Source organism: Schistocerca serialis, chromosome 6 (assembly GCF_023864345.2).
Source record: "Schistocerca serialis cubense isolate TAMUIC-IGC-003099 chromosome 6, iqSchSeri2.2, whole genome shotgun sequence".
Lineage (NCBI taxonomy): Eukaryota > Metazoa > Arthropoda > Insecta > Orthoptera > Acrididae > Schistocerca > Schistocerca serialis.
In genome coordinates, this window is record NC_064643.1 from 135,149,133 (window position 1) to 135,174,854 (window position 25,722).

Here is a 25,722-nt window from a genome sequence, read left to right on the forward strand (position 1 = left end):
CCCCTTCTGACGATTGCCTCCTACACACGGCCGGTCAAGAAGGTGACATCTCATCAGACAGCATGGATGCTGCGCCTGCTGAGGATCTAAGTGGTGTAGACGGTTCACTTGCCCATACTACGAGTGCCCAGTTACTTCTTGCACCACAAACGCGGCAGGTCGCGTCGATGGATGGCGATCCGTCTACCTCTACCAAAGACGACGTACGTGAGAGAGATTTAGGTGCCGATCAGCCACACAGCATCGTGTTGCACCCACTGTGGTCGGACGATGTTCAGGAACTTCCTGAAGAGGGCACGGGTGACAGGGGAGGGGGCGGCATTGGGGATGCCACTACTAGCGTGAACGACTCATAATTTGTAACGGGTTTGGTGGGTCCGGCATCTCTTGCGGTTAGCTTTTATTGCCATGGCGTCTACCCTAGGTGAAGAGGCTAGGCAGCACTCCTTTCGCCTTGCCACAATCAATATCAACGCGATAAGGGCACCACACAAACTGACAATGCTACAACGCATGCTTGATGCGGCGGACATCGACGTGGCCCTCTTACAGGAAGTATGTGTCGCTAGTTTCCCTGACTTCTACGGATATACCGCCCACATCTCCCACGCCTCTTCTACCGATTGTGGTGTGGCTGTTCTGTTACGGGACGGTTTGGCGGCTACGGACGTACTGTACTTACCGAGTGCAAGAGCCATGGCAGTAACTGTCAACGGTGTACGACTCATCAATATATATGCCCCTTCAGGATCAGGGAGACGGAGAGATCGGGCCCGCTTTTTTTCGGAAGATATTACGCGTCTATTTATGGGCCACATAGACGATATGGTGATCGGAGGAGATTTTAACTGTACATTATCTCCATCTGATCAGCAGCCACATCACGTCCCGTGTGCGGAATTGGAAATGCTAGTGCGTGACCTCCACCTGATTGACACGTGGCGCCACATCCATGGCCCAGCTCCTGGTTACACCCATTATACAAGCCATTCATCAAGTCGGTTGGACAGGATTTACGTCACAAGCACCCTTTCGACGGCGACGAGAGGAGCAGAGCTCTGGCCCACTGCATTCACCGACCACACAGCCTATATTTGCACCATTGCCCTCAAACCTGCACGTGTGTGGCGCAGTAGGCCCCCCTGGAAACTGAACGTCGCCCATCTGGACGAGCCGGCATGTAAAGGTGCTGTCGAAGAGTCGTGGACCGCATCCTTACGGCGTCGTGGTCGGTACCGATCGACCCTCAGTTGGTGGATTGAATGTGCGAAGCCTGCTCTTAGACGCACCTTCATGGCTTACGGCCGGGAAGCAGCGGCATGGAGGAGGAGCACGGAAAACTTTTATTACACCGTCCTACGGGAATGTCTTGCTATGGAGCCCTCACCTGACAGGCAGATCACAGTCAATCGCGCGAAAGCGCAGCTCGTCTCCTTAGCACGCCGTCATTTACAAGGCGCTGTTATACGGTCGCGTGCTCCAGACATGATACAATCAGAAAGGCCATCTATGCACCACGTGCTCATAGAACGCAGGAGGCGCCGCAGGGCACTGGTAACCGACATGATAACCGACGACGGTCGACATGTGGTAGAACAAGCAGATATAGCAGAAGCCTTCTATGGGCATTACGCTCAACTTTATTCAGCAGTGCCCCCTGATATGGCGACGGTAGACACCGTTTCCGCACATGTCCACGGTACAGTTCCACCAGACATGGTACCGAATTTACTGGGAGAAGTGACAGAAGAGGAAGTGCTCGACGCCATTGGTAAAGGTGCTCCCCATAAATCACCAGGAATCGATGGGTTACCATTAGAGTTCTATCGAGCCTTTACACAACTGTTGCTACCGTGTTTGATCGAAATTTGCCAGGAATTGATGTCCCCGGATATAACATTGCCTGCACCATTCTTGGACGGTCTGATTGTCCCCATCCATAAGCCGAAGGGACGGAATCATGTCCGCGACTATCGTCCCTTAACGTTATTGAACAGCGACTTCAAGATCTTTTCGAGGCTGCTATCAGAACGTATTCGCGGCACACTATTGCACGTCTTGTCCGGCGATCAGACGTCCTTGGGGGGACCCAACAACATCAGAACTGCGTTATGTCTTTACAGAGATCTCATCTCCCTTGCACGGGTGAGACGTTTGCCGGCAGCCCTCGCGTCTATCGACTTTAGCCAGGCTTTTGACCGTGTGGGCCACACTTTCCTCACGGCCGTTCTACGGCGCATGGAATACCCCGACCCCTTTATCACAGTGCTGACACGCCTACTACATGGTGCAACTTCTCGAGTTCTTGTCAATGGAAGACTGACGGCACCCATGCCGATCCGCCGATCAGTACGACAGGGATGTCCATTATCAACATTGTTATTTGCATTGGCCTTAGAACCCTTGTTGTGTGGTCTCCGAGACAGGCTCACTGGGATACAGTTCGGCGGCTCCATCTATCGCTGCACCGCATATGCGGATGATTTGATGATCGTCATACGAGGAGCTGACGATATGGCCGCGGCTTTGGACTGGATTGCAACCTACGGTACAGTTTCTGGTAGCCAAATCAACGTTGACAAGTCCGTCGCCTTGAGCATCGGGATTGGGCTACCGCAGGAACACATTGCCCCCTTACGCTTCAGTGATACTGTACGCTGCTTGGGCTTAGATTTCATGAATGACATGCGCCGCGCGACGACGCTCAATTATCGACGCCTTCTTAACCAAATTAGGGCCGGAATTGCAAATCAGCGCTTGCGATCCCTCAACATCGTTCAGCGGGCGTATTATGCCAATGTATACCTTGCGTCCCGCATACCGCATGTCGCCCAAACGCTACCCATTCCGAAGCCCTTGGCTCGTAGCATTATGGCAGCGCTGGGATACTTCGTCACCACTGGTATGTTACTGAAGATCAGATACGTATCTCTTACCCTCCCCAAGGAAAAAGGTGGTCTCGGCCTAGTTAACGTCCATGATAGGGCCATTGCCCTCTATGTTAGCTCACATTTAAGTCTGCTGCGCCGTTGTCCTACGAGCCTCACGAGTCTGCTTCTGACGGCGCTACGCCCTGCTTCACTAAGAGCGCCGGTGCCACTACAGGACATCCCAGCGCCCCTCTTTTATATAGGACGTTTCTATGTAGAACAAAGTTATTGCAGTGTCGCGCTCACGACACCACAAATGGCCACAACTCGACGCCTCTATCATGACATGCTGCAACGCCGCCCCCTAAATGTGGTCGAACTAAAATATCCTGACGTACGGTGGCGCGTGGTGTGGAAGACTGTACACGATGCCATGCTTGATTCCGATGTTGTTTCTCAATGGTACGTCGTTGTTAATGGGAAGCTCGTGACGCAAGAACGTCTCTACAATATTCACATGACAGAATCTCCCAATTGCGTGGGTTGTAATACAGTAGATTCTGACGAGCACCGCCTCAGCTGTGGAGAGGCGGAACCGGTTTGGCACCTAGTGCGGCAGATGCTGGCTTATCTCTTGCGAGTTAGGCCGGAGCATATATCTGCACGCACGTTATTGTTTCCGGATGAGACATTTTACCCCAAGACTCGAACCAACTCTGTCACCTGGATACGTGGACATGCCGTCCATTACCTCTGTCGTGACGGACACAAGGATTTCCTTGACTTCTGGCTCTATTTGCAAGAAAGACATCATGCTATTTCCGGGCATACCAGATATCGACAGTGCTTCGCAAACTACCTATGGAGTGCCTTTCACAGCCCGCCGTGTAGCTGGAATGTTCCAGGCAGTGGCAGATGAGGTCAGAACGAACTGCAAACGACCATATATTGAACAATCTTATCAGTGGGCGCAGTCGCTGGGAAGCCTCACTACGACGTGGTAGCTTTCTTTTCATGCTATTTATGTCTCATATCTTCGATGGCGTCTTCATTCTGTTTTAGTTTTCCAGGCTTGGTTAACTGTGACTGTTCGCACATTTTAAAAAAAAAAAAAAAAAAAAAAAAAAAACGTGGGCAGGAGACCTGCTTTCAAATCCAAATAAATACACAAGAACAAAATGAACAACAAATAAAATTTAATAAAGTATTATACCCTTTCAAAAAAAAAAAAAAAAAGCGCGCTAACGCGCTGCTTCCTGGACTCGGGTAGGCGCGCCGGCCCCGGATCGAATCCGCCCGGCGGATTAACGACGAGGGCCGGTGTGCCGGCCTGCCTGGATATAGTTTTTAGGCGGTTTTCCACATCCCGCTAGCTGAATATCGGGCTGGTCCCCACGTTACGCCTCAGTTACACGCGTCGCAGACATTTGAAACACGTCCGCACTATTTGACGATTTACACTAGCCACAGACAGTTGGGGTACTCTGATTCTGTCCTCGGGGGTACGGGGTGGCGGCAGGAAGGGCATCCGGCCATCCCTAACACTAACACTACCAAATCCGTTGTAACCACGCCGACCCTGCGATCGCTGCGGGACTATGGCGTAAGCGAAAGAAAGAAAGTGATGGAATCTGTCAGCTACTGTGATGAAACAAGGATTCCAAGTCACATATGTTTATTGGTTGCAATTTCAAAGGATTGCTCAGAACAACTGAAGATCATATACTCGTAATGGAAGAATGTGTGCTTATACACATATGAACACGTGATAATTATGGATCTATGAGAAGGAAAGGACCAGAAAGGTTCTCATAGAATAGGCCAGATAGATAAGAATTGCGAAATTAAATTGGTGGTGATGATAGCATTGGAAGGTTAATGAGTAATGAGCAAAAAGAAAGAGAACCACAAAGGGTAAAGTCATGGCTGTGAGGTAACTGTACAGTGACTGATGAAATAATCTGAAACAACACATTTATCATTCTGTACGAATTTCGTACGCAATTTCGCTGCAAGACTAACATCGACTGCTGGAGGCGAGACGTGGCGAGGTCGCAGGTGGATACTTTTGTATCCCGCCTGGAAGGGTAGACCGAATGTAGGAAGTGAGCAGGTGCAGGAAAAGGTGAAAATCTCTCGGTACTGCTCTTAGAAATGGTTCTACTACATCACAAAATTAACTAAATACATAATAACGTGAATACCTAACTTTGCAGTGAGGTGCGAAGCCATAGACCCGTCGTAGTGCAAAGTCTCTATATGAAGCGAAACTGAAGCGAAGTGTCCCGGCCGTCTGCTCTTAATCAAATGGGCTGAATCCGGAGCGGAGCTCTTAGAGCTCCACAGCGCCGGCTAGAGGGCGCTGTCGTCGGTGTCTGTCGTAGCGCCAACTTAAGAACTCGCACCTACGCCGTGGCATCGTAGCTGTGGATAGCACAGATGTACCCAGCAGATCGGATGGTGCAAGAAGTGCAGGACGCACTCCTGCTCTTGCAAAAGCACGGTGAGGATGTAATTTTCTGCTGGGTTACAGGGCACATAGGGATTCCTAGAAATGAACTTGCAGACGCGGCTGCCAAGGAGGCTTGCTCCATCCAACCTCCTGCTTGCTGTTCCGTCCCCCTGCAGGCAATAACATCATTCGTGACTCGGAAGGTCATGCGTTGGTGGGAGGCTCAGTGGCTGGAAGTGAGGGATAATAAGTTGCGAGCGGTGAAGGATTCTGTCCGACCGTGGCTTCCCTCCTTCCGACAACGACGAGCTGAGGAAGTAGCCCTTACACGGCTTCGAATAGGACATTGTCCGTTGACACATGGTTTTCTGTTACGTCGTGAGGAGTCACCAACGTGTCAGACATGTGGGACACAGCTGTCGATACGACATATTTTAACTGAATGTGTTTTATATGCGAGTTTGAGGGAAGATTTAAGTTTCCCACCAGACCTGCCCTCTATTTTAACTAATAATGAGACGAGTGTAGCTAGAGTTTTACTACGTTTTTGTGTGATGTTCAAATGGTTCAAATGGCTCTGAGCACTGTGGGACTCAACTTATGAGGTCATTAGTCCCCTAGAACTTAGAACTACTTAAACCTAACTAACCTAAGGACATCACACACATCCATGCCCGAAGCAGGATTCGAACCTGCGACCGTAGCAGTCGCGCGGTTCCAGACTGAGCGCCTAGAACCGCTAGACCACCGCGGCCGGCTTGTGTGACGTCTGGACTTCTTCCCAAAATATTGGGATTGAGATCTTAATGTGCTAAAAATGGTTCTGAGCACTATGGGACTTAACATCTGAGGTCATCAGTCCCCTAGAATTTAGGACTACTTAAACATAACTAACCTAAGGATTGCCCGAGGCCCATAGCGGTCGCGCGGTTCCAGACTGTAGCGCCTATAACCGCTCGGCCACACCGGCCGGCATTTAATGTGCTGTAAAGTGGTTTGATCACCCATTATTTGTAAGTGGTCACTCAGCCACCGTTAATTATTTTTACCTGTTTTGTACTGGTATTTTATTTTTAGTTTTATCTAACTGTTTTGATGTGCTGTGTCCAGTCTTGAAATTTGAACATTTACAATTCTGGCAAAGATCGGCTCTGAATTGATCCTTGTTTAACAGATCTTGGCTGCACTCGTCAACATTTCTTTTGGGAACGGGCGCTGATAACCTCGTTGTTGTGCGGCCTAAAACACTAATCATCATCATCATCATCGATACCACAGATACTTATGACGGCATGGCGCATCTTATCTGCTCGCAAATCGACTGCTCCTCTCCAAGTCTAGACTTCGACTATTCATCAAGTCCAAGCATCTAATACCTCTCTGCACATTCCCTAACTCTTTCGAGTTTCTAGCCTCAAGTGAAAATGGAACTTGTGGTCTCCTGCTCCCTCAAGGTGTGAGCCCGTCAAAACTGTCGTTTGGACGATTTGAGATCGCGTACTTTATTTCTCCAATCAGAAAACAAATAACAGTGTTACTCTGAAAGGTTCGGCGTCGCATTTCAGAAGACTGCGTGTGGCGACATATCACACCCTCTCGTTCCAAAAAAGTTGCAAGCTGCAAATCGCCGCTCCCGATGTTGAGTTCGCAAGCCAACCCAAAAGCCGTCCCTCCAATACGTTCTAAAAAGAAAATGGTTCAAATGGCTCTGAGCACTATGGGACTTAACATCTGAGGTCATCAGTCCCCTAGAACTTAGAACTACTTAAACCTAACTAACCTAAGGACATCACACACATCCATGCCCGAGGGAGGATTCGAACCTGCGACCGTAGCAGTCGCGCGGTTCCGGACTGAGGCGCCTAGACCGCTCGGCCACTGCGGCAGGCTCCAATACTTTCTGTAACTTTCTTTTCTCGACGTTTACTCTCGAGGCGCCGGCAGCCAGACAAGACGAGGCAAAACACTCACTCCGAGGCTACATCGCAACGGTGAGATGTCTGGCATGCGACGCCGTTTGCTTGGGTGGTCTGGTTACTTCGGAGAAATCTCCGTAATCATATTGGCCACTACGGCGAAAGATGCAGGAGTTCAGTGAACCCAGCGCACAAACTATTTCTTCCGTGAGCATTGCTGATCCTGCCACAGACTCACGCCACCCTTTGCCACAGATGGTGCTTCTCTCAGGGACCCAGGGCGGTCGGTGTTTACCTCCCGTCGTACATGTCCGGTCACTCGCATCGCCAGCCGAGGGCGAGTGGAAACCACAAGGGCCATGATGCCACTCCCCGCTAACTACCAGAAGAAAGAATTCAACATGAATTTTAGAATTAAGAGAAATTAAGCGAAATCCTTTATAACCACCACGCACTTCCAAGAGTAATACCACTCTTTCACGTATGCATTGGAAATAATCGAGCAAGTATACCTATAATATCGCGGAGTCAAACTTGCTGAGTAAAAAGGAATGAAACAAAGGGCTGGATATAGACTGACGTGTTTAGCAGTGTTGTAAGAAGCTACTCTTTTCATCTACCTGGAAGCCGAGGTATCACAAGACTGTTTGTCTGTCCACAGAGATGCTTTCTAATTTAACTGTTGGAGTTCTTTGTAATGTTTGTGGTTTTTCTATGGGGCTGAGGTTAATTAGTTGCTTACGGACTTTCGCTGCACCAGGGAGAGAATCCCTGTCGCCACCTCTTCTAACTCAGTTTACGAGTTCCCAGACACCACAGCCAAGACATCAATGGCGTATGCCACCACCTCATCGATTTGGCCTCTTCTTACACACTAAAATTGCTACTCCAAGAAGAAATGCAGACGATAAACGGGTATTCATTGGACATATATACTAGAACTGAAATGTGATTACATTAGCGCGCAATTTGGATGCATAGATCCTGAGAAATCAATACCCAGAACAACCACCTCTGGCCGTAATAACGGCCTTGATACGTATGGGCATTGAGTCAAACAGAGCTTGGATGGCGTGTACAGGTACAGCTGCCCATGCAGCTTCAACATGATACTACAGTTCATCAAGAGTAGTGACTAGCGTATTGAGACGAGCCACTTGCTCGGCCACCATAGACCACACGTTTTCAGTTGGTGAGAGATCTGGAGAATGTGCTGGCCAGCGGAGCAGTCGAACATTTTCTGTATCCAGAAAAGCCCGTACAGGACCTGCAACATGCGGTCGTGCATTATCCTGCTGAAATGAAGGGTTTCGCAGGGATCGAATGAAGAGTAGAGCCACGGGTCGTAACACATCTGAAATGTAACGTCCACTGTTCAAAGTGCCGTCAATGCGAACAAGACGTGACCGAGACGTGTAACCAATGGCACCCCATTCAATTACGCCGGACGATACGCCAGTATGGAGAAGACGAATAGACGCTTCCAGTGTGCGTTCACCGCGATGTCGCCAAACACGGATGCGACCATCATGATGCTGTAAACAGAACCTGAATTCATCCGAAATAACGACGTTTTGTCATTCGTGCACCCAGGTTCGTCGTTGAGTATACCATCGCAGGCGCTTCTGCCTGTGATGTAGCGTCAAGGGTAACCACAGCCGTGGTCTCCGAGCTGATAGTCCATGCTGCTGCAAACGTCGTCGAACCGTTCGTGCAGATGGTTGTTGTCTTGCAAACGTCCCCATCTGTTGACTCAGTGATCGAGACGCGGCTGCACGATCCGTTACAGCCATGCGGATAAGATGCCTGTCATCTCGACTGCTAGTGATACGAGGCCGTTGGGTTCCAGCACTGCGTTCCGTATTACCCTCCTGAACCCACCGATTCCGTATTCTGCTAACAATCATTGGATCTCAACCAACGCGAGCAGCAGTGTCGCGATACGATAAACCGCAATCGCGATAGGCTACAATCCGACCTTTATCAAAGTCGGAAACGTGATGGTACGCATTTCTCCTCCTTACACGAGGCATCACAACAACGTTTCACCAGGCAACGCCGGTCAACTGCTGTTTGTGTATGAGAAATCGGTTGGAAACTTTCCTCATGTCAGCCCGTTGTAGGTGTCGCCACCGGCGCCAACCTTGTGTGAATGCTCTGAAAAGCTAATCATTTGCATATCACAGCATCTTCTTCCTGTCGGTTAAATTTCGCGTCTGTAGCACGTCATCTTCGTGGTGTAGCAATTTTAATGGCCAGTAGTGTATAACTGGCACAATTCGATTGCCAAACCCCAGATTGTTGGTCAGCAAATCGGCACCTGTGGGCACCTTTGATAGTTCTTACTATTACTTTCTGTGTGACAGCTGAACATTCCATAGCTCTTCCACTGCTGTAATCTATGAAGCTGTGGTACAGGCTGTGTAGGACCTGTAATTCACGCTTCCGGGCAAACAACGCGGGCCACCATAAATTATCAAATGCTCCCACGATGTCCATTGATACTGCTTTTGGGCGTTTTTTGTTACATGTGTCTACTGTTTCGGTTTCCTTGTTAAATGCATGTCCAACACATTTCCCTTTTCTAAATCCTAACTGGCGCTGATAAAGTCCGTGAAGCTCCCTGTGCGTGTGGAACCAGTCGCAGATCTACATCAACATCTATACTCCGCATGCCACCTGACGGTGTGTGGCGGAGGGTACCTTGAGTACCTCTACCGGTTCTCCCTATTGTTCTATTCTCGTATTGTTCGTGGAAAGAAAGATTGTCGGTATGCCTCTGTGTGGGCTCTAATCTCTCTGATTTTATCTTCATGGTCTCTTTGCGAGATATACGTAGGAGGGAGCAATATACTGCTTGACTCCTCGGTGAAGATATGTTCTCGAAACTTCAACTAAAGCCCGTACCGAGCTACTGAGCGTCTCTCTTGCAGAGTCTTCCACTGGAGTCTATCTATCATCTCCTTAACGGTTTCGCGATTACTAAATCATCCTGTAACGAAGCGCGCTGCTCTCCGTTGGATCTTCTCTATCTCTTCTATCAACCCTTTCTGGTATGGATCCCACACCGGTGAGCAGTATTCAAGCAGTGGGCGAACAAGTGTATTGTAACCTACTTCTTTTGTTTTCGGACTGCGTTTCCTTAGGATTCTTCCAATGAATGTCAGTCTGGCATCTGCTTTACCGACGATTAATTTTATATCGTCATTTCATTTTAAATCACTCCTATTGCCTACTCCCAGATAATTTATGGAATTAACTGCTTCCATTTGCTGACCTGCTATATTGTAGCTAAATGGTAAAAAAATCTTTCTTTCTATGTATTCACAGCACATTACACTTGTCTACATTGAGATTCAATTGCCATTCCCTGCACCATGCGTACTGCATTTCAGTACGATTTTCCGTTGTTACAACATCTTGATATACTACAGCATCATCCGCTAAAAGCCTCAGTGAACTTCTGATGTTCTCCACAAGGTCATTTACATATATTGTGAATAGCAACGGTCCTACGACGCTCCCCTGCGGCACACCTAAAATCACTCTTACTTCGGAAGACTTCTCTCCATTGAGAATGACATGCTGCGTTCTGTTATCTAGGAACTCTTCAGTCCAATATCACAGTTGGTCTGACAGTCCATATGCTCTTACTTTGTTCATTAAATGACTGTGGGGAACTGAATCAAACGCCTTGCGGAAGTCAAGAAACACGGCATCTACCTGGGAACCCGTGTTTATGGCCCTCTGAGTCTCGTGGACGAATAGTGCAAGCTGGATTTCACATGATCGTCTTTTTCGAAACCCTTTTTCCAATCTTGGCTAATCCCTGTCTCCCCAATATCCTTTCTTTCAGAAGTGCTGGTCCTGCAAGTTTCGAAGGAGGACTTCTCACCGCGCGACCGCTGCGGTCGCAGGTTCGAATCCTGCCTCGGGCATGGATGTGTGTGATGTGCTTAGGTTAGTTAGGTTTAAGTAGTTCTAAGTTCTAGGGGACTGATGACCTCAGCTGTTAAGTCCCATAGTGCTCAGAACCATTTGAACCATTTTTTTTAGGTCTTCTCTGAAGTTTCGAGAGTAGGAGATGAGGTACTGGCGGAAGTAAAACTGTGAGGGCGGATCGTGCGTCGTACTTGGATAGCTCAGTCGGTAGAACACTTCCCAACGAAAGGCGGGAGTAGTTTTCCCAGCGTGGTGTTCGGTTCACCGTCTCCATCGACTGATCATTGATCCCTCTTCAGTTTTCACTGTGAATAAAACGACTTGATTTTTTAGTTTCTTTGTCAGTATTTTATGCAGTTTACTCCACACATCGGTCTTTAGCTGGTTCGTCATCCAACTTTCCCATTGCACCTGTTTGTGATGATCAAGGAGTTCTTGATTTTAGGACTTCAGGTTTCTGTAATGTGCCAGTCGTGCTGCCTTGATGACTGCATTTGGGTACCTCTGGTAGCCCCTTCTAGCTCGCCTTGAGCGGGGATGACCACATCATCTTCCTCAATGATGTGATGGCAGTTTTAGAGGCACTTTCGAAACGCTCGTTATGTATTATTTCTTGAAATGCTTGAGACCTTAGATCCGCACATCGTTTTACACTATTGACAATGGATTCTGTTTCACGTAGCTTTTCCCAGTTTGCGTTCTTGAAGTTACATCTTTCTGCTGGAGTTAGGTTTTGATCAATGTTATTTCTGTCTTTAATCGTGACTGTAATTATATTGTTATCACTGCTGGTCAACCCACAACGAATTGTCCATTTGAAAATTTTGTTTACAGATTTCTGTTTGTTGATGTTGTGTCTATTTTAGTAACAGCGCAAGCTCTGTTGCGGTATATCTCAGATTGTTCCGGACGAGTCGCCGCTAAGAAATGAAGTTCTTGAAAGGTGTCTAAATCCTTCTCGCCTCTACCGCCTCTGTGTCTGGTAAACCAAAAGGCATTTTTTGTCTTTATATCTGCTGTTATACGTAAGCATTTACCACGAGCTTACTTACCTGCTTCTCTGATTTTTTTCTATGTGATGAGAGTATTGTGCATATATATTTTTGAGAATCCATTCGCTATTTTGTTATCGAAATACTCGTTCCATATTTTCGATATTTTTTGACCCTCACGTCTTTGTAAGTACAGTAACAGGATAATTCATTTGTTGATATAGCTACACGACAGTCATTTGCAAATTACAAAATAGCATCAAAAATGGGCATGTGAGTCTTTGACATTACTCATACTAGTAGTGGAAAATATAGTTAAAAACAGAAGTGAATGTGTTTTAATTACATGCTACACACACTACCAGCTCTCAGTTAAAAATTTTTTCATAGAATTGGCGATTTTGTGCACAAGAAACGCTTTGAAATTGGGTTTAAAATTAGCTTTACTTACTGTCTGGCACTTTATATTAATGTTGATATAATCCCAGATTTGTGTGGTGGCGTGCTGAACACGTTACTGATCCACCGACATATGGAGTAGTAAGTGAGATAGATCTTTTCTTCCAGTGCAGCATTGTAAACTCTGTTACTCTACTCAAATCCAGGTATATTGTTCATTACGAATTTCATTTCGTAACGTATAAAGCCGCGGTTATTCATTTCTTTTATATCACGAGGAATACATCCTATAAAATAAAATAAAATTGTACTTAACCTAACAAGCCATTAACTTTTATGTTCACAAATATTAATACATTTTAATTGAGTTTTCTGTATCGATAGTATTCTACACTGGAGAGCCAAAGAATCTCGTACACCTGCCTAATATCGTGCAGGACCCCCGCGAGTACGCAGAACTGCCGCAACACGACGTGACATGGACTCGACTAATGTCTGATGCAGTGCTGGAGGGAAATGACACCATGAATCTTGCAGGGCTGTCCATAAATCCGTAAGGGTAAGAGGGGGTGGAGATCTCTTCTGAACAGTACGTTGCAGGGCATCCCAGTTATGCTCAATAGTATTCGTGTCTGGGGAGTTTGGCGGCAAGCGGAAGTGTTTAAACTCAAAAGTGAAGTGTTGGCAGAAGAGCCAACACCGTGTTGCTAGAGGAGGCCGAAATGCACGCGTTTAATTACACGCAGACTGGCGTGAGGTCTGGAACAGGTCAGAGAAATAAGACTAGCAAAACAGGAGGTAACTGGTAGAATACTTAACTTTAATCCACAGTTGGTGAACATCTCTCTTGACTGTACATGCTTCACTAGATAAATATCAATTGAATACGGCGCCTTGCTAGGTCGTAGCAAATGACGTAGCTGAAGGCTATGCTAACTATCGTCTCGGCAAATGAGAGCGTATTTGTCAGTGAACCTTTCCTAGCAAAGTCGGCTGTACAACTGGGGCGAGTGCTAGGACGTCTCTCTAGACCTGCCGTGTGGCTGCGCTCGGTCTGCAATCACTGACAGTGGCGACACGCGGGTCCGACGTATGCTACCGGACCGCGGCCGATTTAAAGGCTACCACCTAGCAAGTGTGGTGTCTGGCGGTGACACCACAAAAAGAGTGTTCCTGGAGCCACTCGGTAGCAATTCTAGTCGTGTGGAGTGTCGCACTGTACTGCTGTAATTCCTCATGTCCGTCGGAATGCGCAATAGACATCAATGGATACGGAAGATCAGACAGGATGCTTACGTACATGTCACCTGTCATTCATATCTAAACGTATGAAGGGTCTCATATCACTCCAACTGCACACGCCACACACCGTTACAGATCCTCCACCAGCTTGAGTAGTCTCCTGCTGACACACACGGTCCGTGGATTCATGAGGTTGTCTCCATTCCCGTACACGTCCGTCCCCTCGATACAATATGAAAAGAGTCTCGTGCGACCAGGCAATATGTTTCCTGTCATCAACAGACCAATGTCGCTGTTGGCGGGCGCAGGCGAGGCGTGAAGCTTTGTGTCGCTCAGTCATCAAGGGTACACGAGTGAGCCTTCGGTTCCGAAAGCCCATATCCATGATGTTTCGTTGTTGAACGGTTCGCACGCCGACACCTGTCGACGGCCGATTATCGAAATCTGCAGCAGTTTGCGGAAGAGTTGCACATCTGTCACGCTGAACGATTCTCTTCAGTCGTCGTTGGTCCCGTTCTTTCAGGATCTTTTTCTGGTCACTTCGATGTCGGAGATTCGATGTTTTACCAGATTCCTTATACTCCTTATATTCCTTATATTCAACCCACCACCCTAGTCTGCCCACCTCCTTACGTCCATGGCAGAAATTCAGCGTATCCTACGACGAAAAAGTGGCCGGTCGGCCCCTGGATTGGACGGAATTTTAAATGAACATCTTTGCGACCTTCCCCACACACCTCTCGTCTTGTTGACCAAGATTTTAAACTATTGGCTCACTTCTGGCCTTTTCCCCCTCAGTGGGAACAAGCCGATTGCGATCCCCAAGCGGTTCAAGGACCCTACGGTGCCCATCAACAACAGGCCCAACAGCCTCCAAAATACTATGGCGAAGGTCCTTGAATCTGCGATCCTCCACCGACTTTCCCAACTTCTGGCGGCGGCTGGGACGATCCGAGCTGAACAGTTTGGATTCACTTCGCACCTCTCTGCCGAACCCCAGGTCCTACAGATCACTGAACACATCAGCAAAGGCTTCAACACCGCCAAGTCGACTGCTGCCGTTTTTCTGGACTTGCAGAACGCCTACGACAAGATCTGGCAAGACAACCTAGTACACAAGATGCTGACGCAGACCCCTATACCGGATATTTATGTCAAGATCGTGGATGACGTCCTCCGCAGTAGGACTTTCCTAGTGGCTCAACGGGGCATGCGTTCTGGCATTCACCAATTGTCGGCGGGCACTCCACAAGGATCGGTGTTGTCTCGCATCCTTTTTAATATCTATGTGAATGATATGCCGGTGATCCCAGAGTGCCACCTGGCACAATATGCTGACGACACAGCGCTATACACCACTGGCCGCATTACTGACGCAGTCGTCGCCCGCCTCCAGCCACAGGTGGACGCCACCATGACCTGGTGCCGGACAAACAAAATAGGCCTCAATGCCGCCAAAACTACAGCCGTCTATTTCACCAAACGGCGCCCAGTCATCCGCCGCAATATTTCGATTGCAGGTGTTCAGGTGCGCTGGTCCCTGACACGCACCTATCTCGGGGTTCGGATGGACCACAAGTTGCTCTTCCACTGTCATGCGGAGTATGTCGCCAACAAAGGGCAAAAGCTGACCAGGGGTTTGTACCCCTTCTACCGCAGTAGGGAACTTACCCAGCATACCAAGCTCCGCATCTACCGAGCAGTTACCCTGCCTGCCATCACGTACGGATCTGCTGCTTGGGCCACGATTAGTCTCACCCGGATGCGGACGTTGCAGCGCGTGCAGAACAAGGTTCTCAGGTGGGGCCTGCACGCACCGCCACTCACGAAAATTGTGACTCTCCACGAGGAAGCGGATATCGTCCCCCTCAAGACGACCATACGCAACAACGCTCGGCGGCTCTATGAGACAGTGGATGTCCTGCGGGACACTGTCCATGGGTTATGCCACGTTTTGGCCACACTTCCACGCCACTGGTATCGACATCCGGTTCCTCTAAAAATGCTACAGGAATCAGATTCCGACCACAGCCAACTATTGGCCTGGCACGCCCACCACGGATGGATCCTTTGGTAGGATTAGCCTCCCATTCTACGGCCACTACTTCCCCATCCTACCTACCCAAGTCAGGCTACGTTTTTTCTGCCTGATGTAGTACTGTCACCATTGGAGGGTGGTACGGGACTCCAGGTCCCACGGCCACACCTCCAAAGTGTATTGCAGTGACGCAGCGTCACTGCCTTTTGAATAAATTTACTACCTCACCAACACAGTTAGACCGCCAACGACCGGTGATGCTGTACTGTAACATATATGAAAAAAAAAAATCCGACCGATCAGTCGGCAAGACTCAGCGGAGGAGTGCCTCTGAGGATGTCCAGCGCAGTCCTGAACGAAACGTCGGGAACAGAAGAGTTTCTTGGACCACCTCCTTAAATCGCAAAATGTTTACCAGTAGCTGTGGCAGGGGATGAGAGAGAGAGAGAGGGAGAGGGGGAGGGAGAGAGACAGAGAGGGAGAGATAGAGAGAGAGGCCACGGACGCTTTGAGTTTTTTTTTTTTTTTTTAATCTATCGAGCATTTTACCGCCTCCCCTTGGACGCGAGAGTAGCACTCGCTGGAGAGTGTGGCCCTTAGTGACAGAGGGAGACATAGTTTTGAAAGACAATGGAAAAATTACGACAGGATGGAGACAATTTGAGTGGCCACTTTCAAATTTAACGCATTTTGCTTTTCCCCAGCCTTACGGACCGCGGAATGACTTCGTGTAAGCGCGAGGCAGTAGCGGGTAATGAGTAGCATGCGCTGAGCCGCGAATGATTGCAGGTGGTTAAGCGCGATGAAGCGACTGCGGAAGACCACCTGTTACTCGTGGGAGGATGGAATGAAGGCCATGTTAGGTCGCGTTCCTGTCGTTTCCGCTTGCGATAATTTGGTTCAGTCAAGTCAGGAAGGCATTTGGGGTCGTTCTGACTTCTCATAATCACTTTGGATTCAACAAAAGTATTACGTGTTGCCCATTTCTCAACTGTTCAAATGTATATGAATTCTTAAAGGACCAAACTGCGGAGGCCATCGTTCCCTAGACTTACACACTACTTAAACTAATTTATGCTAAGAACAACACAGACACCCATGCCCGAGGGCGGACTCGAACCAACGGTGGGAAGGGGCTGCGCAATCCGGGACATGGCGCCTGAAACCGTGCGGCCACTCCGCGCGGCGCCCATTTCTCACTAGCGCCTTATGTCTCCTGTCTGTTACCAAGAATAGTGGTCAGTAGTTAGCAGAGAAGCAAGCTTCTCAGGTGTGTCCGCAATGTATGCGAGAGGATAATATACACATATTGTAGTATTGGCAGAAGAGCCAACACTGTGTTACTAGAGGAGGCCGAAATGCACGCGTTTTAGCTCACGCAGGTTTGCGTGAGGAGGGAAAGACTACAGTGACGTGAGGTCTGGAACATGACAAGGAATTAGATTTCAGAAAGCGGACGTAATTAGTTTGACACTTAACTTTAATCCATTAATGATGAACATCGCTCTTGACGGTGCATGAGTCAGAATATTATCTGTTCAGATTACAGTAACTGAATATGGCGCCTTGCTAGGTAGTAGCAAATGACGTAGCTGAAGGCTATGCTAAACTGTCGTCTCGGCAAATGAGAGCGTATGTAGACAGTGAACAATCGCTAGCAAAGTCGGCTGTACAACTGGGGCAAGTGCTAGGGAGTCTCCACTAGACCTGCCGTGTGGCGGCGCTCGGTCTGCAATCACTGATAGTGGCGACACGCGGGTCCGACGTATACTAACGGACCGCGGCCGATTTAAAGGCTACCACCTAGCAAGTGTGGTGTCTGGCGGTGACACACACACACACACACACACACACACACACACACACATATATATATATATATATATATATATATATATATATATATATATATATATATATTCCGTTGTCTCGTGTACCTATCAGTGTACTCCCGATGTCTATAGTGTCATTGTGCTATAAGTACCATTCCGTGATAGGTAACGTTTTTGGTAATTATTCATTGTTTTTGATTTTGTATTATTGTTTTTATGTGTGTTCACCTAGTTGATTGTTTCTTCAGAAATTAAGGTCATCTGTAATTCGTGCATATCTCCCATCACTGATGTTAAAGCAAACAGCCGTTGTCTTCCAGTTCACCTTCCGCCACATCCTCGCTAGAATTCGATTCCGTTGAGCGACGTTCGGCGATCATTATATGGCCGCGACATGACCGCTCATCTCAATTTCTAAAGCGGCAGGCAAGGAAACTAGCGTGGTGGGGAACGCAGAGGTATGACTTTCATTTAGCCTACCCCGCTACAAGCTATTTTAAACACATTAGATGATCGACAGATACATTTTCACTTAGTTTTTCTCACTATGACTTGTAGTAAGGGCTTAACAGTAGGTTTTCACCATTTCAGTTTGTAAGACGTGTATATTTCTATTGTCAAACCACAATTTTTTGAAAGATGTTTATGTTTTGTTTAGGATTAAGTAGGAATAATTAATATGTCATGTTGGAAATAATTGTGGTAGCAGGGAATGTCTGCACCAAAGTGTTGTTGGCAGGAGAGACCGCACATTGATATAATTTTAAAAAGGGCGGGAGAGACCGCGTATGGATACGTTTTAAGAAAAGAGCGGGAGAAACAGCGCATTGATACATTTTGTAATGGTAGCAGGGATTCTCTGCACCAGAAAGCATTGTTGGCGGGAGAGACCGCACTTTAGCGTTCGTAGGAAGTCAGTAGTAAGCGAGAAGTGAAGCGAGTCGGTAGCAGGTCTGAAGCGAGAGGTTGAGAGGAGCGGTGTGCCTGCCAGCCACCAGCTATGATTTGCAAGAGATTATAAACGGATGTACAGAGACATAAGCTAACTATTATCATAAGAGGAACTAATATTATTGAATTATTTTTTTGAGAAACTCAAGACTATTGAAGGTATGTTTGGGCTATTCTAGTTGTGAGATTATTGTAAAACGTAAGTCCCATTTGAACGTTTGTAAAATCATTTCATTCAGAATATAATTAGTTTTTGCCAGCAATATTGCATTACTGATTATAATCCTTCCCAAACACCATCAACGTAAAACTTTGCAAAATTTTATTGTTGTCAAGAAAAAGTTTAACTATGAATTACGTAACGTCAGTCAAATTAATTAAAGAATAACGTCAGCTTTGCTATTAAAGAATAACGTCAGCTTTGGTAATAAATACAGCCACTTATTATGACAGCCTACCAGCAGCTAATAGAGTATAGTGAAACAGAGTAAGTATATTCACGTCGCAGTTCGATGTAGCAGTCAGATGGCGATCCAGTAACAGTAAAAAAGGTAAGGAACAGTTTTGGGTTATTGCAAATAACGACTGAGGGCCACGACGGCGACACATTATATGTTTCGTCGAAATAATCAGAAAATCACTTTTAATAAGCATCAATTAAATTTGTATGCGAAGATTGAGAAAGAGAATAAATTTCAAAGGGGAGATTCCATTTGTTATTATTAAGCAAGAAATAGAAATCCTAAGGGAAGGTTTCATAGGTTATTGTAGAAGGGAAGGTTGCGTAACAAAAGGGATATAGAGGAGACGGGAAGGTTTCAAGTTACAGAAAAGTTCATGTGTTACAGGTTGTTGATAGTAGGCATGAAGTAGCAACAAGTTTGGTATTATGTATCACATGAGAGCCTCAAGTCTCCGCTAGTGTAATTATTTATCAAACAGCATTAAGTTAATACGGCAACCGTCTTGCCGCAGTGGTAACACCGGTTCCCGTCAGATCACCGAAGTTAAGCGCTGCCGGGCTGGGCTCGCACTTGGATTGGTGACCATCCGGTCTACCGAGCGCTGTTGGCAAACGGGGTGCACTCAACCCTTTTGAGGCAAACTGAGGAGTTACTTGATTGAGAAGCAGCCGCTCCGGTCTCGTAAACTGACATCCGGCCGGCCGGGAGAGCGGTGTGCTGACCAAATGCCCCTCCATATCCGCATCCAGTGACGCCTGAAGGCTGAAAATGACACGGCGGCTGGTCAGTACCGTTGGGCCTTCATGGTCTGTTTGGAAGGAGTTTAGGTTTTTTTTAAATTATGTATTTGACGCGTTGTGATAATAGCGTTAAGGACGCGAAAGGAGTAGAAAGGGAAGTTGGTCATACTGGTACGATGTACCCCATGCACCGTACAGTGGCTTGCTGCATATTTATGCACGTATCTGCTTATGAATGTGTCGGGTTTGAATTTATGTTCGGCACGCAGCTCTAATTTTGTCAAAACCTTGTTCTCAGTGATTACTCTGGAAGATTCAATTAAATAAGAAAAAATTTACAGATTAATTTTTACGCCCTGCTCAAGGAAGAGCTACAGATAGTAATTAATATTCGGACGAGTTTTCCAGAAACACGAAATGGATAACTCAAATGTTTATTTTTTATCTCAAAATGTAGTGCCTGTGAGATAAGCAGTGGTTTCAGGACATTGGTACCCGTGTTTCACACGATAACATCCTCAGAGACCAGACACATCTGCGTGGAGCGAATGGAAGGCGTTGGTATCGAATGAGTTACAGCTTTTCATGCCCTCCCTGCGGGTCTGATATTTTTCGCGTCGTTGCAGGGTTTATGTGCGTCTCGCCTGGCAGTTAACAGGCGTAAACGACACCGTAACTCAGTTTGCTTTTGTGCAGTTCTGCGGTCCGCTCCAGCGTGCGGCCTTGGGCTGCAGTATTTATTATGCACCTGCAGGCTGGAGCAAAATGAGGCTCTCACCGCCAGTGATTACTTAGGAAATGCCGCCTTCGAGTGGATCCCCAGTGCGACCAGACCAGACCGAGAACGTTTCCCTGGACATGAAAAGTACTCCCGTCCCCAACATAAGTTCTCTCTTAGACAGTGAATCTGCCAAACCACAACGCCGTAAGAACTTGGAATGAAAAACCGTAAAAAGCGAAACTGGAAGATTTTGAAACTAGATGCTATACACTGAGTCAAGACAAAAGTCATGGGACAAAGATATGCACGTATACAGATAGCGCGTGCGGTTCTAGGCGCTACGGTCGCAGGTTCGAATCCTGCCTCGGGCATGGATGTATGTGATGTCCTTAGGTTGGTTAGGTTTAAGTAGTTCTAAGTTCAAGGGGACTGATGACCAACGAAGTTAAGTTCCATAGTGTTCAGAGCCATTTCAACCACACAGATAGCGGTAGTATCGCGCGCACAAGTTATAAAAGGGCAGTGCATTGGCTGAACTGTCCTTTGTACTCAGGTGGTCCATGTGAAAATGTTTCCGGTGTTATTACGGTCGCAAGACTCCAATTAACAGACTCTGAACGCGAAGTGATAGTTGGAGCTAGATCCGTGGGACATTCTGTTGTGTACATAGTTCCGCGTGGTCAGCGCCTACACAACTTTCCCAATAGAGCGCGCCCCGCTAAGCACAACAGCGCAGGCGCAGCGCTCGTCCATCTCCGCACTACGAGATGGCGCTGTCTTAGAGACGGACCAAATTCTGCTTCCGTCGATCCGCGAATTAATATGTAATGCAGCCAAGGAGATTGCAGCTAACGTAGAACCTTTTCTCCTCGCTGATCACACTCGCGCAGTGGTACACGAACGCTCGAGGTATTATAACGAGTGTACAGACCTCCGATTAGTCGGTCTGCATTAGTCTATAGTCAAGTTTCAGTCTGCACCTAATAAGATTATCATATTCCTGTACATAGCCATGAAGAGAAATGTGTAGACACTTTGTCAAGTATCACAGATATGTGAGAATAAGATTAACGTACCAAGACCAAAGGAACTTCAGATTGTCAATTGTAAACAGCATCCAGAATCAAGTTACGTAATGTCTAAGTTATTTTTATGCTTGTTATTATTTTAATAAATGTGTGTGAAAATTAATGAAGTTCTGTTTAAAGTTGGTCACCGGCAATTTGCTACTCTAAGCGTGCAAGTGGCATTTCTATCGTCTGACCTAACGGCAGAAGATAAACACGCCACGATAAGACCACGAGACATATTGCTGACACTCGCCTACTTCGTTATAGCGACAAGTCAAATAATCTGATGGTGTGTGTACCGAAGGTCTTACAGTACGCACACCACACATTCCATTTCGGAAATCGTTTAAGGAATTTAATATTCCGCGACCCACAGAACCAAGTGTGTGTGACGTTCGCGTAGAGTTGTCAGTGCTACCAGACAAACAACACGGCGTGAAATAACCGCAGAAATCGATGTGAGACGTACAACGAACGTATCCGTTAGTAGAGTGCGACGAAATTTCGTCTTAATGGGCTACAGCGTCTCTCTCCTCGCCTCGTGACCGTATAGGTTGGTTCGCAGACGACTGGAAAACCGTGGCCTGGTCAGATGAATAGCGACTTCAGCTGGCTAGAGCTGACGGTAGGGTTCGAGTGTGAGGCAGACCCCACGAAGACATGGACCAAAACTGTCAACAAGGCACTGTGCAAGCTGGTGGTGACTTCATGACGCTGTGGGCTGTGTTTACTTTGAATGGACTGCCTCTTCTGATCCAACTGAACCTCTTGGAGACCATTGGCAACCATTCATGGACTTCATGTTCCCAAACATCGATGGAATTTTTATGGATGACACTGCGCCATGTCAGTGGACCACAATTGTTCGCGACTGGTTTGAAGAACATCCTAGGCAGCTCGAGCGGATTATTTGGCCGCCTAGATTGCCCGACATGAATCCCACTGAAAACTTATGGGACGTAATCGACAGGCCAGTTCGTGCATGAACTCCTGCAACGGCAACTCTTTCGCCGTTATGGGCGGCTATAGAGGCAGCATGGCTAAATTTTTCTGCGTTTCCAACAACTTGTTGAGTCCATGCGACGTCGAGGTGCTGCACTGAGCTGGAAAAAGGTGCTCCGACACGATATTAGGAATTACCTCTCGGCTTTTGTCACCTCAGCGTATTTTCCACTCACTAAACACGAAGCACATGTGATTTTCACGTAGGTGACACGAGTGTTGTAATACATAATTTTCCAGTTCCCATCGATAACAATCTGGATTGAACGAACATGTTACTTTACCTTGTCTTAGCAGTAGGTTCATCGGCCCTGTTTTCTCTCCTCCTTGCCGGCCGCTGTGGACGAGCGGTTCTACGCGCTTCAGTCGGGAACCGCGCTGCTGCTACGGTCGCAGGTTCGAATCCTGCCTCGGGCGTGGATGTGTGTGATGTCCTTAGGTTAGTTAGGTTTAAGTAGTTCTAAGTTCTAGGGGACTGATGACCTCAGATGTTAAGTCCCATAGTGCTCAGAGCCATTTGAACCATTTGAGCCATCTCTCCTCCTTCAATTTATTGGCTTTCGGGAGGTGCTCATTGGGCAGCTCAGCATTGGAATCTTCGCTTGGCAATCAGCCGCTCTCACCATGCAGCTACCGAGCCGGATCACAATCGTGAGCCTTTACTCTTCGCGTAATTACTATCTTCAGAAAAGGACAAAGGAATATCTTAAGACAGCTGTCCACTGTGGCCGAGCAGTTCTACGCGCTTCAGTCGGGAACCGCGCTGCTGCTTCGGTCGCAGGTTCGAATCCTGCCTCGGGAATGGATGTGTGTGATGTCCTTAGGTTAGTTACGTTTAAGTAATTCTAACTCTAGGGGACTGATGACCTCAGATGTTAAGTCTGGATCTGTATTGGATTGTTTGGGGGAAGAGACCAAACAGCGAGGTCATCGGTCTCATCGGATTAGGGAAGGATGGGGAAGGAAGTTGGCCGTGCCCTTTCAAAGGAACCATCCCAGCATTTGCCTGGAGCGAGTTAGGGAAATCACGGAAAACCTAAATCAGGATGGCCGGACGCGGGATTGAACCGTCGTCCTCCCGAATGCGAGTCCAGTGTGCTACCACTGCGCCACCTCGCTCGGTAGATGTTAAGTTCAAAAAGGGTTCAAATGGCTCTGAGCACTATGCGACTTAACTTCTGAGGTCATCAGTCGCCTAGAACTTAGAACTAATTGAACCTAACTAACCTAAGGACATCACGCACATCCATGCCCGAGGCAGGATTCGAACCTGCGACCGTAGCGGTCGCCCGGTTCCAGACTGTAGCGCCTAGAACCGCACGGCCACGCCGGCCGGCAGATGTTAAGTCCCATAGTGCTTAGAGCCATTTTAATCATTTGAACCATCTTATTTCCATAACATTTTTCTTGATTGACGAAACGGTAAATTTTGCGACATAACGTGGTCTACAACCCAAAAGAATCTTATGGAAAGTTATTTCGGTCACGAATGCCACATTTTAAGATTTTTTGCATATGTTTGCTCATTAATGTCTTACGACGTAATTTACGAAGCTAGGTCTCGACATGGAAAGAAATTACCGATGGATGTTGAATTTATATAAAGTGTCTAGTGATACACAAGGTAATGATAGCTACACTGAAGCACCAAAGAAACTTGTTTAGGCTTGCGTAATAAATTACTGAGTTACGCAAACGGGCAGAATACGGCGCTGCGGTTGGCAACGCCTATATAAGACAAGTGTCTGGCGCAGTTGTTATCTCGGTTACTGCTGCTATGGTGGCACGTTATTAAGATTTAAGCGAGTCTGAATGTGGTGTTACAGTCGGCGCACGAGCTATGGGACACAGGATCTCAGAGGTACCGATGAAGTGGGAATCTTCCCGTACAACAAAGTAAATAAGTCAAGTACTCTGATCTGCGAAAGATAACAGCCCTCCTCTGTCGAAATGTGGCGTATACAAAATTCCGTGCACGTGTGGTAAAGTTTATATTGGAACTGCCAAGAGGAGCGTAAATACACGGCTACAAGAGCACAAAAGTCGTTGCCGACTAGGAAAAATAGAGAAATCAGCTGTAGATGAGCATGCTCCTCAGTCAGGAAAATACGAAGTGAAACAGAAATTTTATCCACATCGTGAAATTATTATAGAGAAGCCATTGAAATTTATAAGCATTAGGATAATTTTAATAGGAAAGAGGAGGCAATGAAGTTTAGCGACTTATGGACAGTAGCTCTGTAGAATCGCTAGACAATTTTATCTTTGAGAAGAAGACAATTGATGGTTATGTTTTATCTTTGAAAAGGATTATCTCTGCTCATCACGTGTTACTTCGACCACGCCTCCTTTCATACAGTACATATGTCGCTCTCGGACATCCGACAGATCAGTCGGCAAAACTCAGCGGAGGAGCGTCACTGAGGATGCCCAGCGCAGTCCTGGACGAAACGTCAGGAATAGAAGAGTTTCTTGGACCACGACCTCACATCCCGGAAGGTTTACCAGCAGCTGTGTCATCCGGTCGTGAAAGCCTTCATTCTACGATCATCTCTGTCATCTCCACAACGGCGCTCCGTCTCAGGCCGAATAGGGAAAGTCCGGTGGATTTGAAACACACCAATTTTGGTCCGTTTCAAGCTACGCGTGTTTGAGTCCCTTTTCCATCCTGCACCTCTCTCTCCTTTTAAAAACTGGCTCTCTGTCGAGTGATCGGGACAAATTTTCGTTAAATTTCGAACACGCCAGTGACCCTCGCATTTGAGGTTCCGCATTTTGCTGTCTCCCTCACGCTATTGCACCACTTTGTCCCGTATAACAAAACGTTCTCATTCAGGTGGTTACCGATTCCGTACGAAAGGTTCACCGTTTGCCCAACTGCGTGAGAGCAGATTCAGCATTCCCTCAGCAAACAGGTTGACTGCGCGCGATGAGGTATGTTGTAAACAGGTCGACTGCGCGCGAGTGTTTTATTTGCTACTTGGTAACGTTTGCACTGAACTATTGGTCTCGCTGTTACCATTAGTCACTTTCGTCTAGTGCTATTCTGTGTGTGTCATTTCCTACGCCTTCCTGTAGAGCATATGACAAG